Source organism: Papaver somniferum, unplaced genomic scaffold (genome assembly GCF_003573695.1).
Source record: "Papaver somniferum cultivar HN1 unplaced genomic scaffold, ASM357369v1 unplaced-scaffold_10, whole genome shotgun sequence".
Classification (NCBI taxonomy): domain Eukaryota; kingdom Viridiplantae; phylum Streptophyta; class Magnoliopsida; order Ranunculales; family Papaveraceae; genus Papaver; species Papaver somniferum.
In genome coordinates, this window is record NW_020618825.1 from 1,301,181 (window position 1) to 1,317,198 (window position 16,018).

A 16,018-nucleotide genomic window follows, 5' to 3' on the forward strand; every position below is an offset into this window, starting at 1 on the left:
GATTGTGGATGTGTTGAAGGTTTATACAATTTTTGGTGAACGGATGAGTTCGAATAAGTTTTGAGGGATTGATGAATTCTTGAGATTCGTTACTCGAGAAACTCGACAATAGCTGATAGATAGTGATCCTTCCTTCTCCTCAATCATGGATTCAAAGACTTATTTATATTGTCAGAGTTGTGAACACCTTGATCCCTGTAAGTGTGACGGTTTCTTGAGTGAAAGAGTGGGAAAGTGGGAGATCATGGTGAAACCAGTTCCATATTGTGTGGAGACTTGGTTGATCATTCACCCACTACTTTTATAACTCCTTCAACGGTTGAAACAACTTACTCACATTTCTCGTTGTGGATGAATCCATGTGCTATAGGCCACCAGGCCAAAACCCTAATTGATATCCCCCAATTTGACGTGATAGATGTCTCACGAATAGTGGAGTCTGCATGACACACGTGTATTAATTAGTCAGTTGTTGACTGATTAGACAGTGAGTCTAGGTTTTGTTGAATCGATCATGAGTGATGAATGCTCAGCGATTCATGGATCGAACATGTAGTTCTCTAAAATGATGTCAATATTGTAGATTCAGTGATGAATTACTGACCAGTATTTGAGCGACTGAGCAAGTATTTCTCAATTTGGCGTGCAACTGAGCAAGTATTGCTCAATTCGACAAATATGTTGATAATTTGACAAGCAACTGAGCAAGTATTGCTTAATTCAACAAATTACTGGATGTTGATAATTTGACGAGCAACTGAGCAAGTATTGCTCAATTCGAAAAATTACTGATAAATTACTAAATATTGATAGTTGGATCAATATTTGAGCAACTGAGCAAGTATTGCTCAATTCGACGAATTATTTATTGGTGACGTGACCCAATAAAATATTAAAATATTGGTAGATTACCAAATATTATATGATTAATTCAGATGTTGGTTGATGAATCAACATAAATTCATTAGTGTTTGAATTTTGCTCAGAATGATGATTCGTGGAGCATTTATTCGAAACCCTAATTTCAGATCAATTATCTGTTTACTGACGAATCGCTGAAAATAGGTCATGAGTGATAGAGGTACCGACTACATGGGATGTTGGGCGTCCATGTGGTTCCCAGTGCTCGAGTGAGCATGCACCAGGGTTCTCAGTTTGAGAGACGGTGAAATAATGATGATTAAATGCCGGTTTCATCATTTTCGGAAATATTGTTGGGTTCAGCATTAGGTGATAAAACCTAGGTATAAGAGATGGGGGACCGACCAAGAGGACATGGGACCGGCTCTTGGTGGTCACGTGACCAATTTTTATCCGTTTGACGAATCCTCCAGTTGGTTGGAGAGAGTTTGGGCCCAGTATGAGCAATTGAGAAAATTAGGTCAGAATTATGAAAACATGTGGTACCAGCTTTGTGCAAGCCATAGGAATGACTCTGGTCGGTCATGAAGGCATGCACGTGTTGTCGTGGTGTCCGTGTCTCCATACTGAGAGTTTCAGTATTTTCTGATGGGCGTTCGAGCAACATTGTGAATTTTCAGAAGAGTTTCATCTTGACTGAAATTCTTGATTTTTGTTGCAATGAGCATGTATGCTCAATTCATCAATATTTGTAAATATTAAAATAAAAGTGTTTTAATATTTAAAATTGTCGTGGAAGGCTAGTCGGTCATGTGACCATGTTGGCTTTTGGTTTTTTCATGGTTTGAGCAATATTTGAGAAAATATGAAGGAATCATGAATTTTGCTCAAACCCAGGAGTTTCATGAATTGAGGAAAATAATAATTATAAAAGACTAGGGATTGCAAGGTGTGGGACTGGCCACGGGTAGGGCATGGCCGGCCGGCTAGGTTGCCAGATCCCGCACACCTTTTCCTATTTTATAATATTATTCTTCATGAATCCTTGAAGTTATGGAGAATCCTTGAAGTTATGGAGAATCCATGAGTTTTTGTTGAAACAAGAGAGTTTCATGAGTTGAGGGAAATAATAATTATGAAAAGTTAGGGTTTGCAAGGTATGGGACCGGCCACGACTTGGGTATGGGACTGGCCACGGCTTGGGCATGGCCGGCCGGCTATGTTGCCCGGTCCCGCACACCTTTTCCTAATTTTATATTATTTTCCATGAATTCAGCAAAATATGGAGAAACCGTGAGTTTTGCTCAAACAAGGAAAGTTGCTGGGATGAGGGAGTTTTCATGAGTTCATGAAAATGATAAAATAAGAAAAATAATGGGAGAGGCATGGGACCGGCCATGGCTAGGGCCCGGCCCATGGGCGCCTCTCCATTATTTTATTATTATTATTTGTTTATCTCTCCTGTTTTGTAGGATTCCTCGTTTTCCATATTTTTTGAATGCCCGTTTGTGCATCCGGGTGCTCAGTCATGCATCATTGTCGAGTGCACTTGCACCGTTTTTGTGGGGCTTACTCAGTGATGGTACAGATGCCCGATTGTTGAGTATTTATTACGAATTTATGAAACTCAGCGGAGAATGATTCGTGAAACTGAGTATTAAAAGTGAGTAGTTTTATTATTCCGATTTCATGGTCGAATCCACGATCCCATGGGATGGTAATACCTATTTTATTATTCCGAATTCATGGTCGAATCCACGGCTTCACGAATCATTCTCCGCTGAATTCGACCATGAATTCGGAATAATAAAATAGGTAGTACCATCCCATGGGATCGTGGATTCGCCAATGAAATCGGAATATAAAATAAGTGGTGATATTACCATTTCATGAGACCAGCCGTGGGTTCGACCATGAAATCGGAGTAATATCTATTACCATTTCATGAGATCAGTCGTGGATTCGATCATGAAATCGGAGTAATACATTTATCTATTACCATTTCGATCATGAAATAAGAGTAATGAGATAAGATAGATTATCTTCTAGGAATTCGGTGGTGAATGTCACAGTAGAATTTAATCTCTTGCGTATAGTCAGTGAAACAACGAGTGTTGCCGAAGTCCTGAAGACGTTATTGCTCTCAATCTTACGGAGAACTGCCTGGGTCTATACACGATCTCTCTACACAGTCAGGGAACAATGAGTGTCACCGACGTCCTGAAGGCGTTATTGCTCTCAATCTTACAGAGAACCGCCCAATCGTTCTTCTATGTATAGGGGGTCTCTCTCATGTAGTCAGGGAACAGTGAGTATCATCGACGTCCTGAAGGCGTTATTGCTCTCAATCTTACGGAGAACCGCCCAATTATGTTATTCTACATAGAGGGCACGACGAAATGCCAGGGATCGAACGCTCAGCTAGTGGAGGCTTTTCGAAAGCATATTCATCGTGGCTTCGTAAAATATGAATCGTCGCTTGCCTGAAAGCCGTGATAGAAACATGCATCATGATTTTACGGTTTTGCACTTTGTTGAAAATCCACCATCTACAACTGTATATAGAAGTATCAATTCGCTTTGTAAGGTTTTTAACATCAAGCCAGTCCCAACCCTCAGACTTACTAATCATATAGTGCATGAGGAGTACCTCAATCCTGTTGTATTTACATATTTTAGGAGTATAAAGCATAAAAAATAATTTTTTTGCCAAAGGTTTATAAAACAATCCTAAAAAGTTAACCCAAAGCTTCAGTTAAACCAATACTTTCATAGTCTTTCTGGTTCTATCAGATCCCCCTAGCTCGTATCAACAAAACATCTTTTTTTTTTGTAACTTAAGCTCATCGTGAACCTATTCTCCATTGTTTGTCCACTGTTTGGCATTGTCAGTGTGTCTGAATAAATCAGTCAACTTCCACTGAAATACGCAAGGGCACTTCAAGAATTACTGAGAAATTCAAGCCTCTGAAACACGAGATGGAAAAGTCATCAGCTCCCCAGTAATGCAAAGGGAACCCATAATGACTACATGGTAATTAGTTCTCATTACAAAGGCAACTCAAGTATTTTAGGTGTAAAGATCGGAAAGAGTGGTAGTTTAAATACTTGCCATACTATATCAAGGTTAAGTTTGGTGTCCATCTGCTATACTCTACAAAATATTCCAAGAGCCTGTAACAGAAAAACAAAAAGAGAATTGTTGAAAAGGAATAATAAAAATAATTGAATGATACTTTCCACCCCAGATTTTTTCTACAGCCAAATTGTGAATAAATTTGGTACCAAAAGTTCAATAGAAAAATTGAAAAAAAAAGAAAAAAAACCCGTTTGAAGTGAAGTGCATACAAAAAGGGGTCCTAAAAAGATGCCTCCTACACCAACAACAACAACATCTTCAGTGCTGAATTGAGAATATATTGTCCATTTTCATACACTTGCAGGAGATTGCTACCAGTTTGCTCATCACCTTCATATTGGTCATACCGAGTTCAATCGGATTATCATCTATTATCAAGCATGCTCAATCTATATAGCACTGTGTCGTAGAGCTACATGTTTTCATCTGTAATACATCCACATACTATTGATGGAGAAGGGTTTCATACTATTGTAGTATTCTTATCATGGACTTAGAGATACAGAAACTAGATTGACACTCCTATCTAAAGCCAATTTAGAGTTACAATCAACTTGATGCTAATAGACATGTGGGTAATGAAGTGCTATCTCTAGTTATTCCAATAGACATTCCTAAGCTTAGCACTCCAACAACATCAACAGAAGTTGCAAACAAGTGCACATCTCAACTTGACGACATAATAATGGATTTACACAACAAAGAAATGCAGTAAATACGCCCACACCTTCCATGCTATAAAAAATTAAAAGGAGCTTCTCAAATAAAAGGTTGTGAGATCACATATTCATTCTAATGCATAAACAGACACCATGAGGATGATTTCGATCAGAAATTTCTGTTCCTGAAGTAAGATGATGATTAAACCATTAGTCTAAGGTCAAGAAAAACTAAATCAGCAAATAAGAAACCGAAACAAAAGTAACAAAAGATATACAAAAGCTGACCACATCAATTAGTTATGGCACAACAAACCTCGTGATGATTATAAGCAGCTATATGCTCTAAGAGAAGAAATAAAGATAGAGAAATAGCAACAAGAACAGATACTCCAGTAGTGAGAACTGGCCATCCATATATCAATTCACCTCCAAGGTTGACCGACCAAACTTTCCCGGAACGACTTGAAGACTCGGCCACTGAGAGGATCATAAAGAAAACATAGAAAACCCCCCTCCACGCCATGTAGTTGAACTTTGTGTTCTATATCTACTCAGAAAATCCAACAAAATGGGCACATCAATATGTATCCAAAAGTTTAGAACGTATTTTACGGGTGAAAATGCTTCTTATAACCCCCATCACATAGCTTTATAAGAAATCGTGCCTGCCACAGATGTGGTATTGAAGATGGCATAAGAAAGTACGCATGTACTTGCACTCACGTGGTAAAAGAGAAGCTCTACTACACAGTGCACTAACGAAGGCAGAACAAAGTTCTCCAAGATTGAGTAGTTTTAAAACTTGAGGGCATAAACCTACAGAAAGGAAGAATAATCATTACATTGTCGCGCTTCAGAGCGGAACATAAAAACGGATAGAATTGATGCTTCCAAAAAAAAAACACTTACTTAAAACTAAACATGTATGCTGGTCAATAATACATCCCCTTACCAACACAAAATAACATAACAGAAAATTTTACTACAAAGCTTACACAAGTATAAAACTCCTACTTTGCACAGTTGGCCAATTCCACTGATCCAATACGCCATACACATATTACAGCTAAACACTCTAACCAACTATCCCATGCCTGCCTTACACAACATAGTTGATTTACGAATATCATACAGTCAAACCAAAACTAAAATCTCTAATTGATGAATACAAGTTCAGATGGGACATAACTCTAACAAGGCTAACCTCATAACTAAAAAATTTCCAATCAATCTATATTATCGTTTAAAGTCCAACTAAGCTATAACAAGAGAAAGCAGAAAGTAACAGCATAAAAACACACGTGCATTACAGTCAATCTCGAAAACTGATAATAACTTTGAACTTCTATTTTAGATTTTTTTTTTCTTTAGGTGTATATCAGAATGTTACCTGGAAGCTAAAATCAAACCCTTACTTTAAAATTACGTAATACAAAATAAAATCACTAAAACCTACATGTTAAACTGAAACCAAAATACACCCCAACCTCACAAAGTTAGGTCAAATAATAGATCAAAAATAATCAACAAAATCAAAATCAAACAACAGTGGTAGTAGATATGATTTATACCTGATGATAATCAACAACGCAACCAACTATCTGATGTATCGATTTTCGATTTTAGGAAAAATTGATTTTCTAGGTTTAAGAATTTTTTGACATTTTAGATCTGGTTTAATGGGTTATGATTTGGTTTTCTAGATTTTCAACTAAACAAATCTCTGTGTTTTGATTACGAGTTGGGGTTTTGAGAGTTGAAGCTGCTTCACTGTGTCTGAAGGTTTTGACACATCGAAGGTTTTGAGAGTTGAAGAAAGAAATAGAGAGAGAGAAAAAGATCTTGATTTATAAATAAAAAGAAAAATATGAAACTAAAAATAAAACAGATTATCCAAAAGCCCATGAAAATGCATTATATTACAGAAATACCGTGGGTGTACAACGTTTTAATAATTCCAAATACGTTGCTCCAATAATTTCATTTGATAAATCAATATTATTTATTTTGCGCAACGTATAAAAAAGGGTGGAACGGACATGCTGCAACGTCTACATCCGTTGCACAAGCCCCAAATTGAAATATTGCAAAATCCAGGATATGGTGTAGTGATCAGTAGTTCTTGAGTGTCCGTTTAGTAGAAGTGATGAAACTAAAAATAGACAAGAACTACGATGATCAAGATAATATTCCAGATATCAAGATCTATCAGGTAAAACATAGTCTGATCGGGCTTCATGAATCCCTTAATAAAGACTTTAAGAATTATAACTTAATACAATTTCTCCAGGAAACCTAGGTGTTTATAGGACAACACTAGCCACAACTAGGACACAATGTATCAAGATTGAGATTTTAGATTGCTGAGAGTCCTCTATTTTAGATTAAATTGCTTAAAGTTCAAGAAATAGCTTTCTTGAGGAAAAAGTAAGTTCGTGAACTAGTGTCCATATTCACGAATTACTTTGATTCCAGGCAAACTTAACTTCTGAATATAGGTTGATTCCAAAGAGCGGAAACCATGTAAGTGCATGAGATATTTGCCTTGGTAGTCTTCTCCACCCATTTCAACAAAGTACAGACGGGAGTACAGACTGTCACATTTTCTTTAGACAATACTTTTGAGAGTAGGGCTAGCCTAGAGTCTAATCCATCTAATCATCATAGTTATGAAGCGACTTCCCGTTGATCCTTACTTTTAGAGCACTGCTCGGTCAAACTCGCAAGCTTGTTTGTCAAGTTTAGTTGTCAAAACCATAAGTCTTGATTTCTAGTGTACTTATAGCTAAGTCTCGGATTAGGATAGAATGTGTTTGAGATTTAGACTTCACGGTGTTCATCGATTGAAGACGAAGAACTACTGAGGGGAGCTTGTGGAAATTCATCAACAAAAGGTATGTGGAGACTTGAGCTCATCTATCACTCAGAAGTTTATTTCTAATTTATCTCCCATTGAGACAAAAAGTCGTTTAGCTATACACTTTATTTTATACACATTTGATATTTCGAGTTGAGTTTAACTTGCTTACATATTTCTCGAAAGTCAAAAGATGATCATGTCAAAATCACCTGCTAACATCTTACATGATTTGTGTGAGACAATCATTGGATATAGACTCGGAATGTTTCATATTGATTATTTGATCACTTGAAAATTGCTTTGAAGCTAATAGTTTGTGTGATACAACTATTCCGGTCTTCCGAGAATGTTTCAGTGATTGAAATGAGAGTTTAGAATGATTAATCATGATTGAATATAAGCACAGTATGTGTGCTTGCTATGTGTTGTCCAAGATCGACAATCTAGTATGCATACCCGTATACGTACTGGTTAGTCAGTTGAAGTCTGGGATCTATAGTATACATACCCATATGCATACTGGCGAAGTCAGTTGAAGTCCCGAAACCTTAGTATGCGTACCCATACGCGCACTATATTCAACTGAGTTAGGATGTGAACGACAGTATGTGTACCTGTTTGCATACTGGCAAACACAGTCCATGTCCGGCTACTTAGGTATGCGTACCCGTTTGCATACTTGAGTGGGTTAAGTTCTAAAATTGGTTTTCTCATGAACTAATACATTTATATAATAAGGAATGCAATCTTTTGCAAACCGTGGCTACAATGTTCATGAATCGATTCAAGTGAACCAAAACCAATTTTGCTTCAATTGTGTCTTGTATACTTCTATGGGAATATAAGCAAATGAAAAACTCGGTAACTAGTTTCATTTGAGTCATTTGAACTAGTTGTGATAAAGATGAATAAGGTTAATATGAAAGTGTTCATATGGCTAACTTCGGTTAACTATTGTTGAGCCAACCAAGTCTACACATTTAGGTACGGTTACCCATATCTAAATGAAGGTACATTTCACATTTCCCTTCCTTTAATGAGAGCAAGAGATTGAGAAAGTCAATATCTTAACTGACATCAGCCCTTGGATCTACTATGTTTAAAACCGGAACCGTTGGATGAGAGAAACCAATTCCGTATGAATTTTTTCGTTACTTCCCGATTATACCCTTCACCTTTTCGTTACTTCTTCTTTTCTCCCTCAACTATCTCACAGTCACAGAAGAAGTTGAGAAAGTCCTCCATTAATGAATCAAATGATATGATAACATCGACTTATTTTTCTCCCTCACCTTCTCATCAACATGTTTCGTATTCGGCATCAATTCTATCTCTCTATCTCACACCAAAAAATTTAACCTCTTCTTCTCCCTCACATCTTTCATGAAAACCCTAAACTGAAATTAGAGATTGGTTTTAATAAATGAATCGGATGCTTTCAATCGATCTATTTTAAATTTAAGAATGGTGGTTCACAGAATATCCAATTAGTTTCAATTTGGTTGAATTTTCATCTTCTTCATTAGGCATGTAATTCCAAACTCTTAATTATTTGATTTTTACTTGAAATAGGGTTTCCCCTGAACCAAACCAGGACAACAAAAAATAATATCATTACATTCTTTGTTAATTCGATTGTTTGAAATTAGGGGGTTTTCTCAATTAGGGCAAAAAATAGGTAAATTTGTGTTTGGACAATAAGTGAATGGTTTCCAATTTGGGTTCACATGTATAATTTGATGTGCAATTTAATATGTGATTTTGAAGGGTTTTGTATTCAATGGTGAATCCACGGAATTGGGATCCGGTGTTTGGAGTCAGATCATTTTCATGATGAGAGAGTTGAAAGATCATTTTCCTCTATGATTTCATGCTTCTTAGATTCATATCTAGATGGCAACGATCTGAGAATTTTGCACACTATATTTTTTTTTAGAAATATTTTTTCCAAGAGAGAACGAAACATTAACTATCTCAGAGATTCTAATATGAAACTCTCAGACGTATCGTTGTCATCCATTTGAAGGTTTTCCCAATCATAGGTGAGAATTTGAAGTCTAGATTTCTTTTTTTATGTATTACCTTCGAATACGATCTGGAGATTATCCCAAGCTTCCTTTGAAGTTTGGCATGTAAATACATGATGTTGTAGGTCATGGCTTAAATCATGTATAATATCATTCAAACCATCTGAATTTTGTTTAGCATATGTGTTGATGGTGGATTTTTTTTCAAGTCCAAAATTGTAAAAGCCAAATTTAATACGTTGACATCCTGCAGAGGATAAAGCTATTCAATAAGTGATGAATACTTCTTCGCTTTATTAGTTCACCTAGAATGGAGCATGTGGCAACAATCCCAAATATTCTGTGAATTAATACACAAAATTCACCTAGAAGGGAGCATGTAGCAACAATCCCGAATATTCTGTGAATTTTTAGCATTATTAATTAATACATATTTTTCCTAGTATTTCCTGTGTTGTTCCCGGGAACTCTCACTGTTGGTGCGGCATGATGACTGAGTGTTGCTCTTAATAGAGTAACATGAATATCCAAGTATCAATAATGAGGCATGCACGAAATACGCGTACAAGAAACATCTCTCGGTGTGCTTATATTAGCCCGATTGAACATATTTAATCTAGACTGACCGTATCTGTCTCAGATATGATCACGGCCACGCAAGTTGACCGCATAATTTAACTAGACTAGACGATCCCCGGCAGGAGCAGGCTATCACCACAATGACCACCAGCGGGCCCGTTTATGCCATGTTCGGTCGAACACATGTTATGCCCCCAGACAGCCACTGAACGCCAGCCCTGAAGTAGGATGGTCGAGCTGGTATGGAGTGGCTCGTACGAGCAAGGCTGTCAAAGACATTATCAAAAGAAGTCGCGACCGTCCAACTTCTCCAGCCAAGTTGGACGGCTTGGATCGTCCTGCGATTGATCGGTGAAGTGCTGGTATGCACATTGGCGGGCCCACTCTTCACCTACCTGATCGGATTTCTCACGACCAAGCCATGGAGCAATGAACGTTTGCTCGAAACATGGATGGCGTGATGCTTTAAAGGCCGCGGAAATTCCACTAATGTCTTAAATCGATTACGACCATCCAACTTCGCAAGCATGATTGGATGGCTTAGATCACACCTAGGATCATCAGACATGTATGGATATGTTTACCGTTAGCCGAACGTGGGCCCCGCATGATCGGCCTCCCCTAAGGAGAAGCATGACTTGCCAAACCGATTGGCCAAAGTCATGTACGCGTGACTACCTTGAAACCCTAATTAGGGTTTGCGGCATTATAACTGTCGTAGTTCGGTCACGACCATCCATCTTCGCAAGCTCGGATGGAGGGTATAAACATAGACTAAGGAGGCCCAAGGAGCATCAACAAGATCACTGCGGGCCCACCTATGTGCGTGACCGATCGGCCGAAGTGAAGCAGGGTCAGGTGCCTCGAAACGCGTGCCCCAAAAGTGGCATGCCGTGTCCCCCATAAATCCTTTGTGGCATATGATTCCTTTCGCAAATCGATCACGGCCACTCATCTTTTCCAATCAAATTAAGTGGCCTAGATCGATCTTTCATAGGACAGAGAGGTACAGGCGTGTACAACAACATGCCGCCTTCATACAGGACGATCGATCCCACCCAAATTGACTCCCACGCTTGAATTAGATCAATCCAAAGAGGGACGCTTGCGCACCTCTTAAAAACCCTAAAATTCCATCAACGGTCGCAGATTTATGCCGTAAACCAAATCGTCCATCCAGCTTTGCTATCTTGGTCGGACAGCCTAGGTTGAAAGCTAGATGACCAATGAAATATCTCGATGATCACCGTCCTCCACTCTTCCTCATGGAGTGATCGACCATGATATGGCTCGCCCATGCGGCCTCCAAACGATCACTCGAAGATGGCTGGACGTGATGTTGTTTTAAGACGCTTAATCCGCGACTTATTCGGTTAAGCTTTAAAACAACGACGGTTCATACCTATTGATCATATTCGATACATTACATGCATATAATATACACGATATTTTATAAATATCGATTTCTTAAATAACTTAGTTATTTAACTTAGCACCGTATGCTACTTCTAGTGGGTCCCACGATCTACTCGTTCGAGACATCAAGCATGTCACAAACTGGGGGATACTTACTGGGGTATTGGTATGGCGGTTTACAGCGTGTAGCGTGCAACGCGAAATCACAAGAACGTGTCAGGAGGCATGGACGGTTAGCGATGATGGGAGAAGTGGGCAAAGACTGAACGTGTGACACTAACACGACCCCACTATTCCATCACTCCACTTCCTCCACTTCCTATAAGAGACGAGGGATATGCTCAATGAATTGTATAAATAGGTTCTCCTCTCTATTTCCAAACCAGACAGAAATCAAGTATTGATACAACGTATCCAAAACACCCAGAGCTGATTGCTTACATTATTGCAAGCCAGTTCGATATTCTGATACAAGTCATAAACAGCCAACACCTTCACAATCTCAACACCTTCTTCGCTTCCCTCCCTAAGATAAACCCCATCCCCTTCACTTTGTGACCGAAGCAAGTATGGAATGACCATTTCTTGGTTTAGGCCAGAATTATATAGATTGATCTCTCGAATCAGAAAGCACTCCCGTGCAGTGCATTTGTTCAGGGTTTAGATTAATTTCTCATCCACACACCCCAAAATTACCAAAACAAGCAGAAATAGTTTTCACCCATAAAAAATATGCCTTTTCCTCCCCTGTATAATCTACTAAGTGTTTAAACTCATTTTCCGAATTTTCAATTTTAGGGCGATTATATCCATCAACGACTAATAGCCAAGTATTAAAATCGCATAATTGAAGAAAAGATCTCATAGCAGATTTCCATCACAGATAGTTTGCTCCGTCAAATCTTGGTGGTATGTTAACTAAAATTGATTCAAGAGACCTTGAGTTCATTTTTTATAGGTTGGATCGCACCAAACACTGATTGTTAGATCTTTTCGTGTTTTTCTGCTCTGATACCAATTGAAAAGACGAAGGTACCCAAATATACCACAATATTTTTCTTTTAACCTATAAGTCCTTTACCGAATGTGATCGTCTATGGACTGAGTCGAGACAATAAAAAAATTCGGTTCACTCTTTGTGTGATTGTCTATGGATACTAGATCGAGACAATACAACAAAGATAACTTGTGTGATTGACTATGGATACAAGATCGAGACAATACAACGACAAAGTGTGTTACTTGAAAATAGATTCGGTACAAACGAATTCTATAGGATCATTATCAAGTGTACCGGATTAAAGTACAAGTGCAATTTACTTTAATTATAATAAACAATTATAATATGGAAAACAAAAGTAAATAGCACATAAGATTTTGTTGACGAGGAAAACTGAAAAATGCAGAAAAACCCCGGGACCTTGTACAGAATTGAATACTTTCATAATTAAACTGTTATACAAAATACAATATCAACTTCGTATAGTTGAGACCAAATAGACTCCCAAAGCTACCTAGTTCCCTTAGTATTGCTGCGTACCCGGACGCACGTGAAACACAATATTCCTTTGGATCGTATTCCAAATAGTAAAGGATGTAAAGTTGTTTGGTATCGACTTTATTCATTCTTGTGATATGAGTTTTACAAAGGCTCTTATGTTTACTCAATTAGATCAAATCTATACAATAGCTTAAGTCTAGATTTACACTAACAATATAGTAAAACTATATAAAGAGCTAGTGTCGATCTTCCACACCTAGAAAATCAATATGATTCTAATTGGATCCCAGCCGATCAAGGTTTGTGAAATCAAAATTCACAAGATAGGAAAATCAATAAGAAACCTTCTTTTTCTTCAAATCTTCTTTAATCTTCAAATTACCTGCACAACACACACTTGAATCTCATGTGATCAATCACGCACAGAACAGAGACTGTTAACAATGGATTATCACAAGATGTTTTTAGATCTACAAACAGCTCTAAAGATCCCGTCGATACTTCAATCTAGATTAAGTGAATCTTATATCAGAAGAGAAGATTCTCAAGCATAAACAAACTAGGTGCAATCAAAGTTTCAACAATCGTTAGTCAATCAAATTAATAATTGAAAAATATTATGAACATGCAATATCTAGTTTCCCACTAACGGTACTCGTAGAGCTTCTTGATCCCATAGAAGTCTTTAAACGAGCGGTCGTAAGAGATTTCGTCTAATTAGGATACTTTCCTCTCTGAAAAGATGGCTCCACCAGAAAGAACAAAAAATGAAGTTTGTCTGGCTCTTAGGATAGTTTTCTTAAAATTCAAAATTTGGTATTTATAGAACAAGGTTGTTTGGACATCAAGGAATTTCCAAAACCGAAATATTCTTAAGATATGTAATGAATGGCATAATTCGGTTTTCGTAATTCCAATAATATTTGTCCAATATTTCTGAAATCTTTGAGAATCTCCAATTAGTAAATGCACATTATCAATTTTTATTCTCTAGACCTATGCTTAAAACATATAAAATCAAATATCTTAATTAAAAGATCTTTTATTTATTTCGGCTAGGGATCACCTTGAGTACTAAGGAATATCTTTGGACAATAATAGATAAGAGTGAATGCTCATGTTCAAAGTATGTTGACATCTTTACGATACAAATCCTTATTTCATATCACAATGGATTTGTATTCTTGGAATCGTTTCTACCATACTTCCAAACAATTTTAGAATCAGTTCTACCAAAATTACAAGACAACTTAAGTGATTGATCAAATCAAGTCACTTACATGGTTGAATCGGTTATACCAATCACTGGGATCGGTTCTACCTTAATATGTTCTTCCTACTTGAGATAAGTCACATATCTTTACTGGACCGGTTACACTCCTAATACGGATTAGTTACACCTCTCACAAGGATCGATTACACCTCTCACAAGGACTAATTCCAACTTCTCATGGTATTACTTGGGATCGGTTACACCTCTCACAAGGATCGACCACACTAACTGCTTGAGATCGGTCACGCCAATTACATGAATAAGTCACACAACTTACAAGGATCAATCATACCATCTCATGGTGATTACTGAGGTTTAGTTAACAAACCATAAGTTACATATTGGTCATAAATGAATATGCAATAAATACCCGAACCAATATATCTTGATTTCCCTTTCAGTTCATAAAACGAGTTCATGAATGTACTTCCTTTAAACAATTGTAAAGCAATGTTTCCTAAGATAAAATCTTCACCATAACCCATACACATAATCATAACAATATATACAAGATTATGTTGATCTCATATAATACGAAGTTCAATAAATAAACGTTATACTTCATATCCTAATTCCTTAATACTGTGATAAACTAATTTGATCATGTCTCTATACTAGAGTAGGATATACAATATGTACAGATTCGCATGTTATGTTTTCAATATAACACGACTTCAAAGATACGTTAGGAGTTGAAATATTCAAGTCAATATTACTAACCTCAAGATGAAGGATGATGTTGTCGTTGTAGTCGTTGCTTCTTCACTTTATTCGGGTCTTCCGAGTAATATTTTTTCATCTCAACATTCCTAAAATTTCTAGCCTAGCCTAAACGAAGTTGACTGTCGTACAAAATCAAGAGATTCTTAAATGAGATTTTGACACTAAAATATGACAACCAAAATTGACATACCAACGCTTGTTGGGTTCAACCGAGGTATGCTCTAACAATCTCCCTCTTTTTCAATTTTAGTGAAAAATTCCTATTACATATGGATAAAAAAAACTACGCGTGACTCCGAGATTCAACAAAACAGTAACCTGCATGTATTCAATGATAAATGTCGTTGTTGACATATGAATAACAAAAGCTTTTAATCCCCCTAAAGGTAAGATTTTCTTATTACCTAGCTTACATCTTTGTTATTCCCTCTTTTTATTCACATAAGGCTGGATTTATTTATCCATAGTGAATATAGTAATATGATATGTTTCTCCCCCTTAGTCAATGCATAACTCTTTTGTTAGATAAAACGTTTAAGCACCAATTGTCCTTTCCTTAGTGATTGCATATCACTTGTTTACTCCAATATTTCTCCTCCTTATTGTCACAAAATGAAAAAGGTACGAGCAAATAATGAACAAACCGAAAGAATCTAACAACTCTAAAGGACTTGCAACAACCTATAAGAGTAAGCACGGGGGTTTCACATACCATTTTAGATAACTAATATTAAAACCGAAACTACAAAAGCAATTTACAGGGGTTTACTCAATAAATACTTTTGTAGATTTGTATAGATTTAAAAAGAGTCATGAAAAATAACAACTTTTGGAGAGTTCTACAGAGTTGGAAAAATACTTGCGAAGTTTCGTAGAGTTGGCCTAATTCTTGTAGAGATTTTTAGAGTTCTAAAAAGTTGTGAAATCAAGATTTCTAGAGAATTGTATAACAACCAAACATGACAAATCTAGAGATT

At 37.0% G+C, this 16,018-nt stretch overlaps 1 long non-coding RNA gene across 3 annotated transcripts; it reads right to left on the reverse strand.

The window, feature by feature from the left end:
- Window positions 1–3,421: 3,421 nt before the first annotated feature.
- On the reverse strand, window positions 3,422–6,465 carry LOC113326934. Of its 3 annotated transcripts, none has more exons than XR_003348619.1 (5): window positions 6,234–6,465; window positions 5,386–5,478; window positions 5,089–5,209; window positions 3,979–4,035; window positions 3,422–3,828 (listed from the first exon to the last, which is right to left on the reverse strand). It is a non-coding gene; the product is annotated as an uncharacterized LOC113326934 (long non-coding RNA). The 3 variants fall into 3 exon arrangements; XR_003348620.1 differs by having other exon boundaries at window positions 4,976–5,209; XR_003348618.1 differs by lacking the exons at window positions 3,422–3,828; window positions 3,979–4,035 and having other exon boundaries at window positions 4,107–5,209.
- Window positions 6,466–16,018: the final 9,553 nt, after the last annotated feature.